Source organism: Durio zibethinus, chromosome 24 (genome assembly GCF_047325235.1).
Source record: "Durio zibethinus cultivar Kanyao isolate XHJ-2024 chromosome 24, ASM4732523v1, whole genome shotgun sequence".
NCBI lineage: Eukaryota > Viridiplantae > Streptophyta > Magnoliopsida > Malvales > Malvaceae > Durio > Durio zibethinus.
In genome coordinates this window covers 3443401-3465927 of record NC_143185.1, presented here as the reverse complement: position 1 = coordinate 3465927, position 22527 = coordinate 3443401, and the positions used below count along the sequence as shown (strand labels likewise).

Genomic DNA, 22527 nt, shown 5'->3' with positions numbered 1-22527 from the left:
TGAAGTACAATATCCAAAGTAATAAAGCCAATTAATTAGTAATTAATTACTCCATGTTTTATTTTAGTTAAAAGCATTGAATAAGAAGCCCTTTTTTCTTGGAAATGTACCTTAATATAAGAAGGATATTATTTAATTAATTAATATCAGAGTTTTTATTAGGTTGAATTTCTTTTCATTATTCATAGGTTGTTGGGAGATATAACTATTTTCCTTTTAGGAGAATGAAGTCAAATAAAAAAAGTAGAAAACTTTCATTCTCCAATGCATTTAATTTAACGAATTAGATATTATATTTAATTTCCACCTTATTCATTTCTATCATAAAAATAGGATAATATTATATATACATTAAAATATATACACATAACAATTTTGTAATGGTATTTTTTAAAAAATAAAAGAATAAGATTACCTTTTTTTTCTCAGCATAAGATTATTTTTTATTATGTTAAAAAAGTTATATAAGAAAAAATCTATCATGTGTATATCTTTATATGTATATAACATTTCTCTAAAAGTATATATATAGGCATAAGTATAAAAGATCCTTGAAATAAATTAAATAGTCATTTAAATCTTATCATTTTATTACAATTAATTAAACTCTCAAATATTTATTTTCATCAATTAAGTCCTTGTTAGATGAAAAATTATTAATCGTCAATATCTACTTTCGTTCAATCAAAATTCAATTAGATAAAAATAAATATTAAAAGTTTTAATTTGATAAAAATAAAAATTTAAGATTTTAATTGATTGCAATAAAATAATAAGAGTTTGAATAATTATTTAATTTTTATTTAAAAGATTTTTTATATTTAAGCTATGTTTGTATACAATAAATATATATCTATATAGAAAATTTTTTTTTGGTGGATTGCCTAGTGTTCATGTACCCAAGGAATCTTGAATAGGGGATAAAAATGATTAAATATGTAGAAGCATCTATGTTTTATAGTGACATCTTTGTACTGGCTAGATCTAAAGAAATTCCAACTTCAACAACCCAATTCCATATAAAATCCACCACCATATATAGCTTATTAGCTTAGGTTACATAAAGAGAATGAAGTTAATTCTTTAAATTCATGTGTGAAATTTAAAAATTATATATTAAATAATAATTTAAATATAAAACTCCTATTTTAATGGAAAAAATTTGCAAATGGGTTTTTGTTTTTTTCTAAGGTCATCAGCCAAAATGGTCAATTTGAACAACATGGGAATTACCTAACATCAATGACTTAATCTAATACAGTTTAAAAGAAACTTAATTTAATGATTAGACTGATTAATATTGTTTCAAAATTGGAAAAGAAATGACATATCATTTCATTCCAAAAGCAAGAGGAGACCAATTTGATGATGGTGCCAAATCAAGAAATTGAGTGCAGTGAGGAGTCTAGTCATGTTTACCTTCCAAAAGGCCATTGCTTTGCTAAGCTCTTTCTTTTCTTGAGATGACATTAGCTTTCCCTTTCACTTTGTCACAGATCTAACAAAATCATAGCATTCTTTTTAAAGATATGTTCCATCTCTTTTATCAGGAACAATCTTATAGTTTTCATTTTTTTTTTCTTCGAAAAGATTGTTGGGCAAGAGAAAAACAGTAAGTGGTACAATTTGAATTTAAAATTTATTAGATATTATATTTTAAAAGTAATTATGATTTATATGTATCAATTGAATTAATTATAGGATTTTTACTAATTCTCTTAAAAAAAAAAAAAACAGTAGGCACTAATTGCAACTTTTAATGCAATACACTAATTAAAGTGTTTGAATGGTCAATTACAACTAGGTCATCAATGTAGCACATAGCAAGAAATGAACAACTAATCATTTTGATTTAACTCAAATGATAAACATGAAGTACAATTTAAATAAGGATTTTTTTTTGTAATGTTTAAATATGTATTTTAAATTTGATTAATTGTGTTTCTTCTATCACATAATAAAAAATATAAACACTTGTATTGAAATAATTGTTAATGCATTTTTATTATATTTTTCAAATATTATCAATTGATAATGTATGTGGTTATGAGCTTTATGAGTAGAGATGTGTATCAGTTCAGGATAAAAATTTGGGATTAAGGTCAAATTTTATCATTATATTACAACTCAATTTGAATTTTGCCATTATACTTCAATTCTTTGAATTGATGAAAATTTATCATTTACATTAATAGAATATATATTTCAATTATGTTACTTTTTTGTTTTAAAACAGGAAAAAGTAAAAGTAAAATAGCTAAATTTGACATTTGTATAAATAAAATATTTTACGAAAATTTTTAATTTCATTATTTTTTGTCCAAAATTCAATCAAATTTAAAATACAGTAACAAAATCCAATAAGATTGAGGTATAATGGTAAAATTCATGATATAATAACAAATTTCATTTTAAAACCCAAAAAAATTTTATCTTCAAATTTTGAAGCATAGTCCCTTTGAGTTTCCTTCTCTGTATTTCAAAGTAGTAAATGGTGGATCCACCTTTTGGATTAGGGTGTTTATGGATATTTTAAAAATTGAAAAATAAAAAAAAAAAATTAAAGAAAAAATTTCCCTAACACCTTTAAATTTTTTCCCTTGAATATTTTTTTGTCAATAAAATTAATAAATCTATTAATAATATTTTATATTATAAATGAATATCCAAAAAATCCTATGCAACTGTACGTAGTTATAAGCAAATAACCAACCTTATCTCACTCTATCTCACTCTCTTGGACAAGTTGGGGAATAAAGCATTGAAATTTGAGTTCATATCGTTGATGCTTTGAGGATGATAGTGAATCCTTAATTGCATGTTCCAAAAATACAACTCGTCCTACAGGAAGATTTTTTTTTTTTTTTCCTTTGTCGAGTTGGCTTATTGCCTAACTTCTAGATGGTTTTTATAGCTAGGTTCCATATAAAAAAATATGTACTATATATCTAAAGTATAATAATTTTAGCACTTTTTATGAGTCAAACTTCAATCCAAGTTCTAATATAAAGCTATACTCTTCTGTATACATGGGACTTTGTGCTTGTTATGATGTCATGCATTCAAACTATTGTAGTTGTCTTTTTTTGTTGGCTATGAATAAAGTGAAGGAAAACTCTATTAAATTCACCCTAATGCTATTGGTAGAAATTGTATATACGTTTAGTGCTCAATGTATCCATTATTGTATGGTATATATGACCATAAAAACCTCAAACCACCACATTAAAGAATAACCCACTCAACCTTTATCACATTAGAAAAAAAAATAAATGTTATTAATGACTTTAAATTATAATGATATGTTCAATTTTAAACTTAAAAATTTTTTAATGTAATATTTAAATTATAAATTTATTAACTAATATAATATTTGTAGGGTTATTTGTACATCATATATCATTATTTGAAACTAATTATATCAAAGATGAATATATATTAATTAATAAATTTATAATTTAAGTGATACATTCAAAATTTTTAAAATTCAAGTATCATATTATATATATCATTATAGTTTAAGAATTATTAATAATATTAACCCAAAAAACAATAACATAAAAAAGGGAAAGTACATCACATTTATATAAGTAAGAAGACAGTATTTTCCTCACTATTTTTCTCTCTAGTATTTATTCTATTTGAAGTAATAATTTTTTTAATCTAATTTTAAAATCTTAATTATGAATTTGAATTTTAAAAACGCACTCATAAATTGGTTGATTTCTTTTTTTTTTTTTTTACAAAAGAGATCATTATTTAAGAACAAAGAAATAAATTATAAGTTCTAAAATTTAAAACTCAAATTAATTAGATATATCTTAAGAATAATTGTAAAAATTAATTACATTAAATTTCAGATTTATCCTCAATTTTCTTCTATACAAGTTAAAACTGATTAAGCTATACATAAAAAAAGATGTAATTTTTTCTCTTCTTATAATTGAAATGTCAAGTTCTAATAGAATCAGTGTTTTTGATCTTTTGGGACAAAGAAGAAAGGAATTAGGCAGGCCACAAAATCTTGACAGAAAATGAAGAAAAAGAGAGGCTGTGCGTGTGATATGTGGGGGGCAGCCGTGCACAGCAAGATTTATATCTGGCAGGCAACAATTGCTAGACTTTGTTCAGAAGAATCAAATGGAGAAGAACAGTAAGTAACTGTCAAACAACCCGATTCATGTGACTTTTGTCCCTCAGAATGTGCCATAGCTATGTCTTTAGGTATGGTATGGTGTTCTGTCCTTGTTTCAGCACCTGATTTACACTGTTCCAACTGCTCAAACAACTTCTTGTTTGTTCATTCAAAAAGAAAATTCACCACTTTCTTATCTATTGCGGGATAATTTTTTAAATTTCATGATTAAGTTGATTTAAATGATTTACTATTTTCATTTACAAGGCTTTCCTCAACAGCAAAAATATATATATCAAAAATTTCAGATTTCATGTTAAAGACTCATTATATATGAGTTTAATTTATTTTTATATTGAATTTATCCAACTATATCTTGAGATTTTCTCCTTAAAATGTAATACTTTATTATTATTATTATCATTACATACTTATACATATAATTTCATAAAATTAAAATAATTTATTATTTTTAATGAGACATCCAATAATTAAAACCTAAAATGTCGACGTGGAATATAAAAGTATTATCTCTTATTATATAATCCAAAATCTTATCTAATGATTTTCTTTTCTGAAATTTAAAAAAGAAAAATAAATTCCCCCTCAAAGATCTATAAGCAAAAGCATATATGTGTAGGGACTAGGACCTAAGAAAATGTACTCTTCGTCAGTTCAAGATTACGACATCTATTCTTTTTCAAATAGGATTTTTTTTTTTTTTTGAAATTCAACATGTAATCAAACAGTTGTGATTCGATTTGCTAAAGTTTTTTGTCCGTGCCAATCAAATCATGTTACATCCCAACAAACAACCCATGTATCTAATCAGATAATTGGCATAAGGTTGGTGTCCGAACAACTGTTTATGAAAATGTTACAAAGGGGGTCAAGGGACACCTATGTGCTTGTCAATTTCATCACTTATACTGATTGAAATGGTTGACAATGTATGATTTTCAATAATTATATGATTTTCATTGGCTTAAAAGGGTATAATGCTGTCCAAAATATTCAATTATCCTCGAATTCTTTCGATTCTGTCTTTTCATTTCCCTAAGAAGGTCATAAAAAAAAATCACTCCAATTATTAGAATGTAATTAACAAACCACATTTCAATATTATATGAAATCTATCAAAAAATTTTATAAAATATATATTTTAAGTAACGATTTTTTATATAATTTTTTGCTATTGTATGATTATAATAACATAAATAATTTTATGTGAAATGCTTCTTAAAAAGTGTTATTTTCATTAGTTAAATTAGTAATTGTGAATTTAAAATTTATTAATATAATATAAAAAAATACGATATTCAAATTTCAAAATCTCTTATGGTTTTTTATTTTAAATTATAATTTTTCTGTCAAAAAAATTACTGTCATTTTAAGAATATAAGAAAATAAATGGGAAGAAGCAATAAAGGCGAAGAAAAAATTGTACTCTTTTTCAACAGCTTTTTCTACTAATAATAAATTCCGTTTCAAATTTCAATGCAATGGTTGGTTTCGATGATTAAACCCTAGCTTCTTAATGATTGGTTTACTTACGTCACCCTAATCCTCTTTGATACAGATCTCAATGGCTTTTACCCTTTTGTTTAACCGCTGTCAAAATCATTAATTTACTCCAAAATCAGTGCCTCTTAAGCTTAAACCCTTTTTTAATCAATAAAAAAAATATGTAATTTAATAGTTCCATGGCACCCAAGAGCTCTCTTTTTCTTCTTCACAAAATTTTTTGGTGGTTATAATTATAAAATAAAAATTTTTATTATAATCAAATAATTTCATATATTATGTGTTACTTTTATAAAAAAATTAATAAACAAATCAACATAAAATTTGATGAAATGCACATATGTAATGAAACTTAAACATAAAATTTTAAAATCTTTTTTTTTACTATCGAAACAAAAGTTAATAATATTCAATTATTATTTTATATATTTTCTTAACACTTTAATTTTAAATTTTTAACAAATTTTGTAATGTGGAGAAATGAACATTTTAATTTGTTAAAGGGAATTGTTAACCGAGCTTGTTGGATTGGTTAAAGTAATATTCATAAAATTTTTTTTTTTAATCTTTGGTATATAAAATATTAGGCTTAACTTTTTCAAAAAATCTAAAAGATTTGAGAAGACTCAAAGTTTCTAGAAGTAAATCAAGAAAAATATAAATACAAATAATAAGAAATGATATGAAAATTAAAAAAATAAATAAAAAATATTGTTTTTTTTTATAAAAATGAGTAGCCAAAAAAGATTTAAAATTACGACTTAATATTATTTTTTTTTATCGATATTTCATACATATAATTTTAGAGTTATGAGATATCATATTTAATTTTTTATTATTGATCTAAAAGATACTCTTTTTCAAATCAATTTAATATATTTAAAATTTTACTTTTGAAGTCCTCTTTATAAAAATATAATTCTTTTTTAAAAGAAAACCAAAATCTTCTCTTTACTAATTAGATTAACATATGTAAGTTATTGTTCATATTAAAAAAATGAAAGTATAAACTTATTTATCTTGAAATGATAATTTTGGAAATTTATTGTTGCAATTTAATTTATGATTTTTAATCTTGATTATGAAATTATAAATTTATATAAATCCATGTAAACCTTGTACATCTAAAGAATAATAAATTATTCTAACCCATAATAGTTAGTTCAATTTATAAAAAATATATATTTTTCTTGCCAATTAGAGTTTGATTGTCAAGAAAATTACAATAAAAATAAAATTTTTAATGCACCAAATTGATTAAAAAATATGTGTTTTAAAATTGTTTGAAAAAAAGATTAAATTCGAATAAAAGTTAAGAATATATCTTGTTATACCTTAATAGCCACCTTAGTAACATCTTGGTTGCCACATTATCAAAGATTACAAATTGCCTTCCAACTGGTTATGTCATCATCTAAGTATAAAAGAAAGAATAACATGAGATAAGTAACGCATTCTCTACACAACGCCCTTTCCATGTTTTCTTGTTACTTTATGCCCTCTCTCACTTTTTCTCAATCACTTCATTGATTTTAACATTTGAGTATGTCTCGAAGTACTATATTTATCTATCATCTCTAGATATTTGATAGTCACTTTAAGTTTTGATTAACTTAAAATCAAATCGGATCGAATCCAATAAAAGAACAAATTTTTTCGAATTTAATTTTTTTCTTTACAAGATTCAAAATTGAGATATTATCTAAGGAGAATCGAACTCCTTACCATTCAGACTAACAAACGTTCTTTAATTTTATTTTTCAGAGGTCCGACACATTCTTCATTTTAACTTCTCATGAATCACTTAAGTATTAGATTAAAATCACATCAACTTATTTAATCTTGTTTTTTAAACGTAGCTTGAAGATAAAAATATACCTAAACTATTATTTCTTCCATTTCAAAGTATTTGTCATATATTAATTTTCATGAAATTTTAAAAATTTTTATTTTAATAAATTTAATATTAAAATTAAAATTTTTTTTATAAAGTTAAAGTTTCATGATTTTTAATATAAAAAAAATCATAAAAAATAATTTTAAAATAAAAAATGTAATAATTTTAAATATTAAAAAAATCTTAAAACATTTGAAAAATAGACAGAAAGAATATAAAATATAAATAGACCCTTTTAAAACTTAGGATTGAAATTAAAAACTTCGTCAAATTACCGAAATAAAAAAATTAAAAAATGTTATAAACTTTTATTTTTAAATTATCTTAAAAAATAAGAGGTGATTGGGCATGTATGTCAATACGAATAAATAATCTATCTCTGCAATAATTTCTTTCCCTTCTCTTTCTCTGTTTGTTTAATTTAAGGCTGACAGTACCAATAATCAAAATTTTGACTTCAATTTTTACATCAGCTAAAAGGAGTACTTTTAATTTTACAGTACCACGTGGCACTGTGTAAGAAGTAAAGTGATGTCTGATGTGTCCATTTGACACCACGTGGCACCCACTCAAGGAGTCCTTTTACGTGTTGATTATGATTAATGCTGGTATTTATGGGGAGATGAGATTGGTGTCGTTAATTTTTTACTTTCTTAGGGTATTTTCGTCCGAAAATAAAAAGTATGACCCTTAAATTAAGGTACGGTTTCTAAACGTGGGGGGTGTCAGGGGTGCAATAAACGATGTCGTTTACTGTTTTTTAACAGAAGAATTGGGGCAGTTTTCAGACAAACACCGTTCAAACGTCCGAAAAATTCTGCCAAGCCGACAAAGATACCTTTAATTTAAGGGCAGTGTAGTGACCTATAAATCGCCTAGGATTTTGATAGATCGACTCCACTATCCTCCATAAAGACAATTTTACCACCACTCAATCAACCAATCATCTTTGAAATGAAGGGTAATTACGTCATTCAAAAAAATTATTATACTTCAAATAGAAAAGTAAGGGGTTGCCAAAAGAATCAAATTTGATAGGGTAGGTTAGTGTTAAAGGCGTTCCAGGCCACACTGCCACTTGACATGTTCAAGATGGGTTACAGTCAATGTCTCTGAAATCTGAATTGCAGGTGCCCTCTTCTCTCTCCTGCCATGGTTTATTGTTAGCAAATTAATTCTCCTCCGGGTCAACTCAGTCACGACCCAGTCATACTCGTGCCCAAATCTGGCAACTGGGTTTATTTGGTTCATTGGATTCATTCACAATCAACTTGATTATCCCAAAGCTTTCCTTTTATTGATGTAGGCTTTGAGTAATTTGGAAAATCTAAACTTATGGTAGATTTGGATCTAATTACACTTTCAATGAGTTATGGTTAAATTCTAAAAATTTTTGTAAAATTTAAATATTAAAATCAATAAGATGCATTTTATTAAATATAATATAAAATTTTTATTTAATTTAAAATTTTTTTTAATCGTAATTATAATAATTTTTAATTTTATAAAAATTAAATTCAAATGAACTTTTAGTTGTATAATTTTTTATTATTATAAGAGTTTATTAGAGATGAAAATGAAAAACATGTCAAATTTATCACAAAATTTTGATTTTTTTGACATATTTAATATAGTTTTAATTTAATTTTCAATAAACTCTTTTATCATCATATAAAAATCAGATCAAATTTTTGCAAGTTGGTGTAAGGGTTTTAAAACTTGGATTCAAGGATGTTGTAGCTGAAAATTTCATTAAAAAGGTAATAGGATAAGAAAGAGATGGGTGTGAAAAAAATTACAAATGGGTAGAATTTTTGCAGCTAAGGGAGTCAAAGACTCACTCTGTTCATTGTGGATATATTTATTACACAAACATATCTAACCCCAAGTGGGGTCAACAACTTAACCATGGATTAGAACTAGGGTTAAAAAGCAAGTGGTTAAGAAGGACAACCACAAAAGCATAGATTTTTTATTATCAACAGTCATCACTGCTCATCCTCCTTCTCTTCCTCTTCTTCCTCCACCATTTCATTTTCTTTCCTTTCCTTTCCTTCAGAAACAAAAAAAAAAAAAAAAAAATCACACCAAACAAACAAAGAAAAAAGAACAAATCTTTTTCTTTTTTTCTTCTTAATTTCTTCCATGGTATCAAAATTCTCATAAAACCCATGTTGGAAATCCTTTTTAAAATTCATTTTTAGCTCTTTCTTTTATTTTTTTCTTTAATTATTAGGGTTTTTTTTTTTTTTTTTTTTTTTTTGCGGTTAACTTTAGATGTTGGAGTCATGCAGGACATAGCTCCCACAAGCACCACCCCACTAAGTACTACACCGAAATCACCAGAGCCTGAGAGTGAAACACCAACCCGGATCCAACCCACTAAGTCCTTATCTTTCACTAACGGTGTTCTCAAGCGTCACCAGCCTCACCACCACCACTACCACCCCCACGCGCCACCCATCGTCATAAACTACAAAGAGTGTCTCAAGAACCATGCAGCCACTTTGGGTGGACATGCTCTAGATGGCTGTGGTGAATTCATGCCATCTCCAACAGCTACCCCAACAGACCCAACTTCCCTCAAATGTGCTGCTTGTGGATGCCACCGCAATTTCCACCGCCAGGAACCTGAAGACCCACCTCCCACAACAGCCACCGCTACACTAGAATACCAGCCTCACCATCGCCACCATCCACCACCTCCGGCCAGTCAGCCACATCGTAGTCCTAACTCTGCTTCACCACCACCGATCTCATCATCCTACTATCCTTCAGCTCCTCACATGCTTTTAGCACTTTCAGGAGGTCTCACAGGTGCATTAGACAATACTCATAATAACTCTCATTTACCAGCTGGTGCCGTTACTCCAAACACTAGAAATCTTGGTTCGAGCTCGAGGAAAAGATTCAGAACAAAGTTCACTCAGTTGCAGAAAGATAAGATGCTGGATTTTGCGGAGAGAGTTGAGTGGAAGATGCAGAAAAAAGATGAAGAAGCTATTCGAGAGTTTTGTAATGAAGTTGGTGTTGATAGAGGGGTTTTAAAAGTTTGGATGCATAACAATAAGAATACTTTTGGGAAGAAAGATCAAGCCAATGGAGGAGAACGAGGAGGAGGAAGTGGAGGGATTGGAAGTAGGAATAATGGGAGTGGGAATAGCAACAATAATATTGATAGTACCGGACTCAACCATGAAGACAACCATGAAGACAACAATGAGAGTCATGGGAATAACAACAACAATGGTCAGAATCTGAACCATCACTTTGAAACTGATAGTGTTGCTCATGTTGGAACTAATGGCTCTTCTTCTTCCTCTTGATGTTGATGATGAATTGAGATCAGCTTCATGATCTTTTCTTTCTGATGGGAACATAATAAGCTGTTAGATAGAGTAAGGACCTGTTTATTAGCTGTTTTTCTTTTCTTTTGTTTTCTGATCATTTTGTTCCTAGATAGTTTAATTAATGATCATCACTTTGTTGAGGATATAACATGGGAAGAACTGCTTTGATCCAAAAAGGGAATTTATTTTCTTTTCTAGTAATTTTTTTTCTTCACCATTTCTCTCAAATTCTGGTTTTTTGGGATTATAAACTTCCATGGTTTCTGTTTTCCAGGCAGTGAAACAAAAATCTTAAAACCTTTGAATCTGTAAAGTTTCCTTAGACGGAGTTAAAGGTGAGAGAAACAGAGGGAAAGAGAGAGAAATAGGTTTCCTTACAATGATCTTCTGTCTGAGAGGAAGAGGCAGAAAGTGTTGTAAAACTTGTATCTGATTATTTTAACATATCCCATTAGCTTTATACAATATAAGCTGATATGAGAAGATTTTTTTATAGTTTATTAGCATAAGGGGAACATATCATCTTCATTATCTTCTCAATCATCCGCAAAAGAAAAAAAAAAAAGCTTTTTACTTTATTTTTTAAGATGTTTTTGCAGAATAATTAAATCGCTGTGGATGTGGTTCAGATAAACTGATAAGACTTATTTTTTATTAAAAAAACTATTTAGATCTTTAATTTATTCTTCTTACAGAACAAAAAGAATGCTTCTTAATTCTTATAGCTGCTTGCTTTAGCTTTTTTGTATGGGTTTATACAGGATTCTAAGCTCTGATGGGCTATATTAAGGGTATAAAATATTAGCTAATCTCTGGGAATTATGTCATCTAAGCATAATCTAGTCTTTGTTTTATGCAATTTTTTATTTCACTTTCCTTTTAAGGAAAAGGAAAAGTATTTGAAGAATCCAATACGGTTCACATTGGAGTCTGATTAGAGAGTGTTCTTTGGATTCAGTCTTTCAATTAAGTTCTTAAATAGATAAATAGATACTTATTATTAAAAAGATATTAAAATGGGAGATGATGACTAAAGTAGTAGAACGTAAATGTTATGGGTGCCTTGTCTAGAACAACATTTTTGGGTTTGTTTTGGTTTGGTCATTTGATGAAGTCAGTCAATCTTGTTTTGTGGAGGCACTGATCCTGGCTTGAGTCTTAGCACTCTGCTAAAAAACATGGGTAGGTTTCCCTTTAATTCCACCCTTAAGACCAGTGAGATTCACTAGTTTTGCCAGAAATTTGAGCTTTGGCCAGTTTCCTTGACTAACTTTTATTTTAATTTGATGTTAACACTTTTTTTCTTTATTCTTCCATTGACGACTAGTTGGTTTACAACCTAACATGATTTTTCTATTAAGTTTTTCATACAATTGATTCCAGAATACGAGATAAAGATCTACTGTTGGAATATAAGATTTAGTGTGTTATTATTGTATCGACAACTAGCTGGTTTAATTGGGATTTTTTTTTTTGAGGGTTAGAAATTTAGGTCTATAAGATGTTCTGTCATTATTATTCAAGTTGGGAAATAAAAGAAAACATAAGAGTGAGATGGAATAGGGTTTCTGTGTTAATTTTAAATTATTATAATGCTTAGTGTGTTTTGAAGTTGTGTGTTAGCTTTAATTATAATCTTCAAAGGAAGATGTGATTAATATTACTAATTAAAAGGTTAAACTACCTATCATAATGCCCATTTCTGTTCATGAAAGAAATTGTTAGGTATAATAAACTGAAATTACATCAATAATATAATATATATTTTAATGACATTACATCAGAAACAGGTTTTTTGCCATTTTCCTCCTTGGTTTAAGCTTTCATTATGTTATGTTGGTAAGGCTGGTTGTAATTTACCACACCTAGTAATAATAAATAAATTGCTTATTTAACATTTATTGATAATGAAAATTTTAAAAGACACATACACATTGAAATGTAGTAAAAAAATAAAAAAAATAATTAAATAAAAACATGTGATAATTTCTTGATTTTATTTGTAAAATAAAAAATTTTACTATTAATGTAAAAAAAAAAGAACTTTTAATTTATTATTTATTTTTACTCAGACATTTTACTTTCTTTTTTAGGGGTAATTGGGTTCCTGTCCCCACGTAACTGCAACTATAGAAAGTATTGATTGAATGTGATGTGACACTGCAAAAATTTTGAAGTTTGAAATTTGGTGGGTGACTTATGATTCACATTGCCTTTGGCCATCACTACAGCTTTAGTTTTTTTGAAGTTTTTTATTACTTAAATTGAAGAAAGATGTTAATTTAAAACCTTTTGTTTTTGATAAAAAAATAAAAATATTGAATAAAAATGTATTTTTAAGTTATTTTGTGTATGGAGTTTTCATTCTTCGATTTATCCTTAATAAGATCCAATTTCAAATTCAAGAAATCACCTTATTTAACAATAAAATAATATTTGGCAACAAAAACTAATTGATTAATTGTTGTATACTTAACTCTAATTAATAGGTTTAAATTATCTTATATTCATTTAATTTGTCAACAATCATATAATTCATTAATAAAATTTATGATAATTTTAAAAAAAATAATACTATAATAGAACTATTTAATTTAATGATAAATATATATATATTCATCGAAATCGAAAGAATACAACTTTGCGTGGTATTTACGCATGAAGATTAATTGATTATGATGGGACAAGCTGTACAACAGTAGAGGTAATTCGAATTGACTGTATCTTTTGGACTGTTTCTTCAAAATATTTTAACTATCAAAACAGGTATCGGCCAATGGCTAAACAGAGTTGTTTGAATTTGCAATTGCAAGTTTTGTCTTCCACTTTTCATATCACAAATTGAGGGTGAAAAGTCGAAAATCATTCAATCAAAGCTCATCAATTTTTCATGTAATTTTTGTATGGCTTTTACAATCAAAGCTACAAAAAATAAAAAAAGAAAGTTATTGAACCCTTTCTTGTCACTATTTGCTAGGGCTTGAATAAAAAAAAAAAGGAATATGTACTTGCATAGATAATAATAGAAACCCAATTATTTCTCTTGATTGCTTTATATTTTTTTGGTAACTATTTTCACTCATCATCAATGATGATCTCTTAAGATAATGGAATTTTTTTTTTCTAATTGACAATAATGGTTTTCTTTGAGAAAAGAATGGAATATTAAGAATCCAAGAATTAACCCTTCCTTGGATACAAATTGTAGATTGATGTTTCAGTAGCAACTACTCGAATAAAACTTTTAGCTGTTTGTGAAACAGGATAGAAAATAATGACGGATTTAAAATTTTATTTTTGGTGTTCACTTATTGTAGGGGGGGATGACTATTGAGTATATGATGTTGGTTGATTGTGAGCTGCGGTTGAATATTGAGTAGTAGTGATAATGAATGGAGTATTAGGTAATTAAGATAAGATATGTTTAAAACAAAAATTCTAGTACTTTTACTATAGTATTTGCATATGCCATTGATAGAGAAAAAACCCAAGCCACCTTCTATACTATAGACAAGAACTTTTCATGTAAACAATTATAAAGATTTTGATTGTTTGAGTTGGGGGAAAACAAATTTGAATCCTAATATTTAATCAATTAATCATTCAATCAAACGTTGGTGTAAAATTATGGAATTTATAACAGGTGAAATTAGTGTATAGTTTGGTGTAATAATGCAAAAGATCAAGTTAGGATCAATTCGGTATTGAAAATTTGGAGTTTTTTTAAAAAAAATTTTAATCTATTTATAAATTTATTATCTTATGATTTATTTTATTAAAAAAATATTATACATATAAATTTTTTTAAACTCATAATTTTTAAATGTCAATTTTAATAACATATCAATTGGTATAAAACATAGTCGGCAACTTGAAGTTAAATCAATCTTCAAGTAAATTAGGCCCTTAGTTGTAGGAGAATCTGGGTAATTAGGTGCAAGACAAAATTCACCCCTACAACCTTTGGTATTAGCTAGCCTTTTAATCATGTCGAAATTGCCGACAATGTAAGCTTCATTTCTAGCATACCATACATTAATGGGAATGGCCTAAGAAGTCTAAAGATAATAGTTACTGGATTTAACTCTTCTCTATATTATTATTATTATTATTATTATTATGTGTGTTTTAAATATACACACGTTTTAATTATGTTGTTAGACAGTTTCATTTTCGTATTGTGTTCTAACACATGGATATGATAAAAGTTAAACAAATTAGGGCATACATTTGAAGGGGTTGGTAATGAGTTTGGATAGAGTTTGCACTTTGGAAAATTAAAAAACAAAACACTTTTCACTCTTATTTCAAAGGCTGGTTTCATGTCAGGAACAAAGCAAGACATAAAACAAAAAGGAGACCTAACAGTAAAGTTAGTAAAAACAAAAAAAAAATGACCGAAACTGGTGTTAGATAGATTGAATTATTATATTACAATGCTGTAAAAACATTGTTGGGGGATCATAGCCCATGCCTGCCCCTTTGGATACGTCTATGTTTCTTGGCCATGTCCAACTTTCAACCCCACAACTCCCCATCTGCCATGAAAATGGCTCTGATGCAAGCTTTACCATTTGTGGAAACGTACAAAATGCTTTCCAAATTCGTTTAATTAGAAGTTGTGCCTATAGGCATGGTTCTTTAACATTCTTTGGTCCCAAAAGGTACCCAACGAAAGTCATTTGATACTCAAAATGATAATATGAGTAAATTTTTTTCTACAAAAATTTTATTGTGATCAATAATTATCCAATTATATTAGTATCAATTAATCAATTAATACTTTTTTGTGTGTTAGACTTCTATTGAAACTCATCAATTCAAGTAGTATTCTTCATTTTCATCTTCATACCATAAAACATACAAATTTACAAACCTCAAGACCATATCATCCTTTTGCATCAATTCTTGAAAAACTTCAATAAAAAAGTAGGATGAGATCGCAAATGAAGACGACTTATTTATTGCAAAACAAGTTGTCGCATTATATTGATTAATCCATTTGTTGCTTGTTCATGCTAAAGAAGAAAAAATATCATAGTGGATTTAGGCAATCATAAATGGACCAATCTCACAAGCTTTCAATGATTTTTTTTTTTTTAAATTTTTTTTCAAAACTTCTCTTAACTTCATGAGTTAAAATCATTTTTTTTCCCCCCAAAAGGTTATAAGAGGAAAAAAAGAAAGTATGTAGGTGGAAGATGCTCATTCATTAGGGTAGAAAAGCATTGAAAGACAAAACCCTAGGTTTACGCTTTAAAAGCCCTTCCCCATATGCTTAAGGAAAGGAAAGGGCATGTAAGACGATACATTTTGCTAAAACACTTATTTCTAGTCAATGAAAGGACCACTACAATTATTTTCAGCATAAATTTTATTTGCACTTTATTTTGTGGTCCAACTATCCTCTTGTCTTATATCCCTAGTATCTCCATGTTTGATTGTGCCACTTGCTTTATGAAATGCTTGAAACAATGACTTGTTTATGTTTGTTGAATTAGATTTAGATTGCCATTAACGACTATTCGAAGTAGATTTTTTTTTTATATAAAAAATGTCATAATTTGAAAATAGCAAAAGAGATTACGGGTTTTATAAAATTATGAAAAATTCATTCAAAATCAATGATTTTTCTTTATTAATTAAGAATATGAGCTATAGGCAACTTCAAATATTAATCAAATTCATTTTCAAATGAATTGAATTGAATTTTCGTTAATTGAGGTTCAAACTTAATCTAAAGTTTAGCCAAGTGGGCGTCTCAATCCAAGGCTCATTTTCTTGATGGCACACAAAATCTGAAGGAATAACATCTCAGAACTTTGAAAGATCAAAGCCTTGAAATCAACTTGGAATATTCTTTAGCTCATTGCCCATTAAGTTTTGGAGTTCCAAACCATGTCAAATCAAAGTGGAAAGAGCCCAATTTTTCTGACCCAAAATAGGGCCCTTTTTCATTTCCCATTGATATTGATTTGGTTGACAATTTTGAGTCTGATAGTTAACAAACTTGACTCAGTCTTCGACCCATTCAAACTCAAACCCAAATAGTTGACAAGATGACATAATTTCCTCATAATAAATGTTTAATTAATGAATTCTTTGCTTGAAAACCACCAATAAAATTGCACTCAAAACTTTTCTTTTCGAAGAAAATAAAAAGAAATATTGCATCTTCAAGGTTTAGCGAATTCTTTTAATGGTTCATGAGTGAATTAGAATTGTGTTTCCAACAAGATTATTAATATCATATCATATAATATTTTTATTTTTTTTAAAGGTATATCAGTATGTACCAATTATTTTGATATATTATTTAAATTTTTTTGATTTAATATAAATATATATAGGTTTGTACATAATACTACTATTAATAATATGTAAAATAAATATATGATATCTTAAAAAATTAAATAAATAAGTTTAAAAGTATAATAAATAGTATCATTAATTTATCATATATTTTTAAACACTTAATTTGATAATATAATATTTAAATAAATATTTTTTTATGTAAAAATATATTATGATAAGAACAAATAGATGAAAAAAAGTTAATTTTAATTTTAGGATTCTTTTCTTTTTCATGTAAAATTATATTAAGTTAATAATAAATAGATGAAAAAAAAATTAATTTTAATTTTAAAATTCTTAAACTTTAAAAAGAGAGTACAATTGCTTTTTTAAAAGTTATTGAAATACTTATTAATTTTGACTTGAAAAAAATAAAGTATAAAAGAGAATAAGTTATGGTAAAAAATAAAAAATCTAACTTTCAAGAGTTATTTTATTCATTAGTTTTATTTTTATTAGGTTAAAAATAGTTTAATAACAAAAGATAAGTTAAAAATTATAAAACATATTTTACATTCTCGTATCGATTAAAAACAAGTTATTCCACTAAAATTCATCGAAATTAATCAAAATAAATGAAAATAATTGATATAATCCAATACTAAATTTGATATAAAAAATTATCCTTAAGTGTATCGTATTTTAACATTACTAGTTGATATGATCGGTATCAAATTGAAATTAAAAACAATGGTTTTGAATCTAAAATATTATTCTAAATTTTCATCTTTCATCCACCTAAGCAAAGGCACAAAATAATTAGTGAGGAAATTAATTAATTATTTGTTAATTACAAACAAACTGATTATCATGCTCATCAGACCTTGGGATAATTTTGATTGACAGTTGGTCTAGAGTTTAAACAAAGTAGATAATCAAATTTAATTTCATTGGGTATTTCCTAGGATGTCTTGCCCAATAATAAAGTAGCCCATGGGTGATCATTACCCATTTGGTTTTAAGGGCCAAAATCAGTGTTGGGCCACTTTCATAATCTCCAACCTAAATATCCATCTGACCTTTTAAAACCCAAGTATTCAAATTTTTTTGATGGTTTTCCTTATAGTTTTGAGTTAGTATTTGATACGATATTAGTATAAAATTTTAATTTCATTAGTAGTGTTAAAAGATTAATATATATTTTATTTTTATTTTTAATTAATTTTTTATTTTTTAAAAATATACCTTAAGGGTATATATCACTTTTTTAATTTCATTTGTAAAATTAAAAAATTTTATTGTTGACGTATTTAATAATTTTACTATAATTTTTGTTTTGTTTGTAAATTTTTTTAATAAAAAATATTATAACTCTAGAATAATAGAAATTGTAAGTATTAAAATTTGAATCTTAGAATACTAAATATTACTTCTTAAGGTGAAGGTTGAATTCATTTCGTTTGCATTTTTCATGTTATGAACTAAAAGAATCATTCACTTCTTAAAAAAACATATGCATTGTAATGTGTAGTCTTAGTGTCTTACAAAGATCAAAGGTTTGAATTCTCACATTTCTTAAAAACATATGCATTATAATGCATTGTAATCATTCCCTTCTTAAAAACATTTTAAACCTAACATACAACTAATCAAAAGAATTGATCAAATTATAATCTCACATTTCGTTCTCACCTCTTGAGGGAAAGTATTCTTAGTAAGACAGTTCTTATCAAGATCTAATTAAAACTCTAATTAACTTTTTAAAAAAATTTTTTCTTTCCTCTCTTTTTTCCGTTTTGAAGGAAGATTTGCAAGTCCTAATTTCTTTCTCCATCCCTTTATATATGCAAATAGGCCAATCATCAGGAAGATAAGAGCTCTCTTCTGCCTTTTACTTGATTTACCCACATAGTTGGTGATGAAAAGCCATCAATTAGAGTTACAATTCAATTAATGAAACTAAAAGATTTTATATAACATGCACATCACGTAGGTAAATTTCATTAGTGCTCAGCCGAAATTTTATGGGGACAAAAAGTTTTGATTCTTTTTTGCTGTGAAATTCCATTTAGAATTCGATCAAAGCAAACATAAGAAGATCTTTTTCTCAATTATGAAAACATAAAAGATCTTGTTGAAATCAAATAATTGAGGAAATATATGGAAATCACTCACAAAAAATGAACAAAAATACAAGCTTTCCATGCCTAGATAAGCTTATGTCTGCACTCCTCATCTAGTTACAAGCCTGACAAACTCTTTCTTTGCATTCCTCAAGTAATCACAAGCTCAAATTACGCACCACTCGGGATATTATTCTCAATCGACATCTACCCAATTCAATTTTACGTATACTTGAAGGATTGATCTCTCCATACTCAATAACTAACTTGAGGGGAAAAAAAAAAATGCTTACTCACCTCACATGGCAAATATCAAACCATTTGATAATATGAGGAGTCTAGCTACATTTCCTTTTATGAAGAGAAAGAGTTTTGAAGTATTTAAGCATTTATTGAATTGCTTTCTTCTTAGTATAAAAGTATAAATCTACTATTTTATAAATCTACTAGGATATTTTGAAGATAAATGTGGAAAATTAAAGTTGTTTGATGTTTTTATTATGATCTCTACGTATATGCATGTTCAACATAAAAGGTATGTTTAAAGTGAAGTACAGTCAAATAATAATACAGACCAAAAAAAGGTTTTTTTACAAAAGAAGTTGTAGTTTGAAGATAGGGTAAAGGGTTGCAGTATTGATATTTGAATGCTAGACTTGAGAGATACCATTTCTTAAAAGCGATTACATGCATGAACTAAGTTAAGCTTTGGGTTCACCACCGGCCAAAAGAAGCTATGTAAAGCCTACAAAGATAAAAGTTGTTTAATATTCTATCATCTTTATTTGACAATCTTTTCTTTTGGTGTTGAATCAATGAATACTTTTGAAGAACAGTAACGAATAGGTCATTTTAGTTACACTTTTTTTTCCTGTTTTCTTGTACCATGTACAAGAAAACAGGAATATTAGTTCGAACTTAGGATATTTACTCAAACCCCAACCTTTGATTCAAACCAAAGTGGTTAGTTTAAGCTTTTTAATTGCCTTTTAAGTACATCACTAAGAAAATTTCCCATCACAACAACCAGCAGATTAGACCACAATACGAAATATTCCATTAGTGATTAGATATGTGGGCCTGTGAACTTAAATACAAAGTGATCTTACCATATAGATTAGATTAGGCTTCCACATGTAGGAAATATTCCATGGATTTTTGCCCTGAGAATCACAAGATAATGTTGCTAATTGTTTGGTGAAAAAACTTAAACTGGCATCAATAAATATCTTCCAGGAGATGTTGCCCCTATATGCAGGTTTCGATCATGATAATAAGCAATTCAAACAAGTGAAAGTACTATGAAATTTGGAATTTAATCACTTTGCATAAGTTCCAAAACGAGTTGAAGCAAAATTAATAGCTCAAACAAAGAATTTAAGATATAATTTCAATCAGACAAATCGTTCTGTTAATGGTGAAGCTCATAATTCATGCTTAACTGAAAGAAGAATGTTTTCCTTAATTGCTTTCTAATTTCCGTACACTAATTCGGAAAAGAATAAAATATTTCACCAAGCAAAACTCATACAAAATCACATAACACAACATATACAACTACAACTATTTTAAGTTAAAAGAGCAAATTTCATAAGCAGATCAAGGAACTACAAATACAGCAGTAAAAATAATTGCTAAACGTAGCCAAAATCATCATCTTTTCCCCACCTTTTAGCAGATTTCTCTTCCTATCAAGTAATTAAGCTAGTGAAACTTTAGTAGTATCATGAATATCTATATAGTTCATGCCCTTTAATAACCCTATAATTGAAACATAACCTAAAATTGGCTAGCTAGGTCAACCATGGACCATCAATCCACTATATATAGTGTAAAGTAATCAACAGAAAAAACCATTAATTCCTTCATCAAGAACATAACAGCGATTTTTTTTGGGTATTTGAGCCTATTAGGAAATGAATCCTTAATTACCAAAGCTTAGAATTGAGTATTCTATCAACAGAACACACAGTTGCCGGCAACATAAATTCTTTTGAACCCTTCCATACATAGAAAAATAAGCTAAGGAAAACCTTTCCTTCATCAAGGAATTAACATAACACAAATTCTTCATAGAGAAGAGGTTTTGTCATGACTGATGATCATGTCTCCACAAAAGCTCAAAACAGTTACCACAGCGATACATACAACACATAATTACAACCATACATTTATATAAACATGAGTAGTAAGTAATTTAATAAAACTATATATTTATGCTCCATTGGAAGGAGGTGAAGAGCACTCGCAAACTACCTCAGTTTCAACTTCCCTTCTGTGGAAATTCCTGTGGCAGCCACAGGCAGCACAAGTAAGGGCTACACTTGTTCCTTCTTCTCCGCTGGCCATGAATTCCCTGCACCCATCAACAGCATAACCTCCGACGCCCGCGGCATGGTTCTTTTGGCACTCCATATATCTCACACTTCTAATTGTCGAAGATGAATTGGTGGTGCTTCTTGGTGGCTCCTCTCTTCTCAAAACTACTTGTCGCTTCCTCATGATTTCCCGATCCCCAAATTCTTAACTTCCTTCACCACTGAACCCTTGTAAAACTGAACACACAATTATCAAATTTAATCAATGACCAAGAATCAAAAACTGGCATAAAAAAAAGCACAAAAAAGTTTGAGAGAAATTAAGAGTACCGATATATAGAAAGAGAGGCAGAGCTTTTAGTTTGAGGTCATGGCCAAGCCCTAACCCTAGAGTTTATATTTATACCATGAAAAACCTTTCTATTGGCCTTAATATTTTATACTTAAGCTTAGTTTATTGCTTCCTTTACTGTATTATATTATTTTTTTTGGTATTCAAGCTTATTAGGATTTAAACCTTGATCATTGAAATTAAGAGTTCAGTAATTTATCAATAAACTAGGCAGCTATTGATAATAAACCCTAGAATGGTAGTTGTGAAATGATTGTCCAACTACCTTAACAACTCACTGTAGTTTAGTGTTATATACAAGAAAAAAAACCTATTACCATCAAGCTGTGGCAAACCCTAAACTGATTATAGAAGCTTTTATTTTATTCAAAAAAGTGATTGGTTTAAAATGGAAAGAACAACTAAGCTTTAGCTTTTCTTTTTTTATTTTTAAAAAAACCTAATTTAGACTGTTTGGCCCCTAAACTGATGTTAAAAAGCATTGCTTCAGTGCTTTGATACGATGCCAACAACAATTGTCTCTACCTTGACCTA

The 22527-nt window shown here is 27.7% G+C and overlaps 2 pseudogenes across 1 annotated transcript; one reads left to right on the top strand and one right to left on the bottom strand.

Annotated features, from left to right (window-relative positions):
* Positions 1-9535: 9535 nt before the first annotated feature.
* On the top strand, positions 9536-11107 carry LOC111316693 (zinc-finger homeodomain protein 8 pseudogene; annotated as a pseudogene). The gene has a single exon (XR_016333295.1). The product of XR_016333295.1 is annotated as a zinc-finger homeodomain protein 8 pseudogene (transcript).
* A 10198-nt stretch (positions 11108-21305) lies between these two features.
* LOC111315981 (mini zinc finger protein 2 pseudogene) lies at positions 21306-21987 on the bottom strand (annotated as a pseudogene).
* Between the last annotated feature and the right edge of the window lie 540 nt (positions 21988-22527).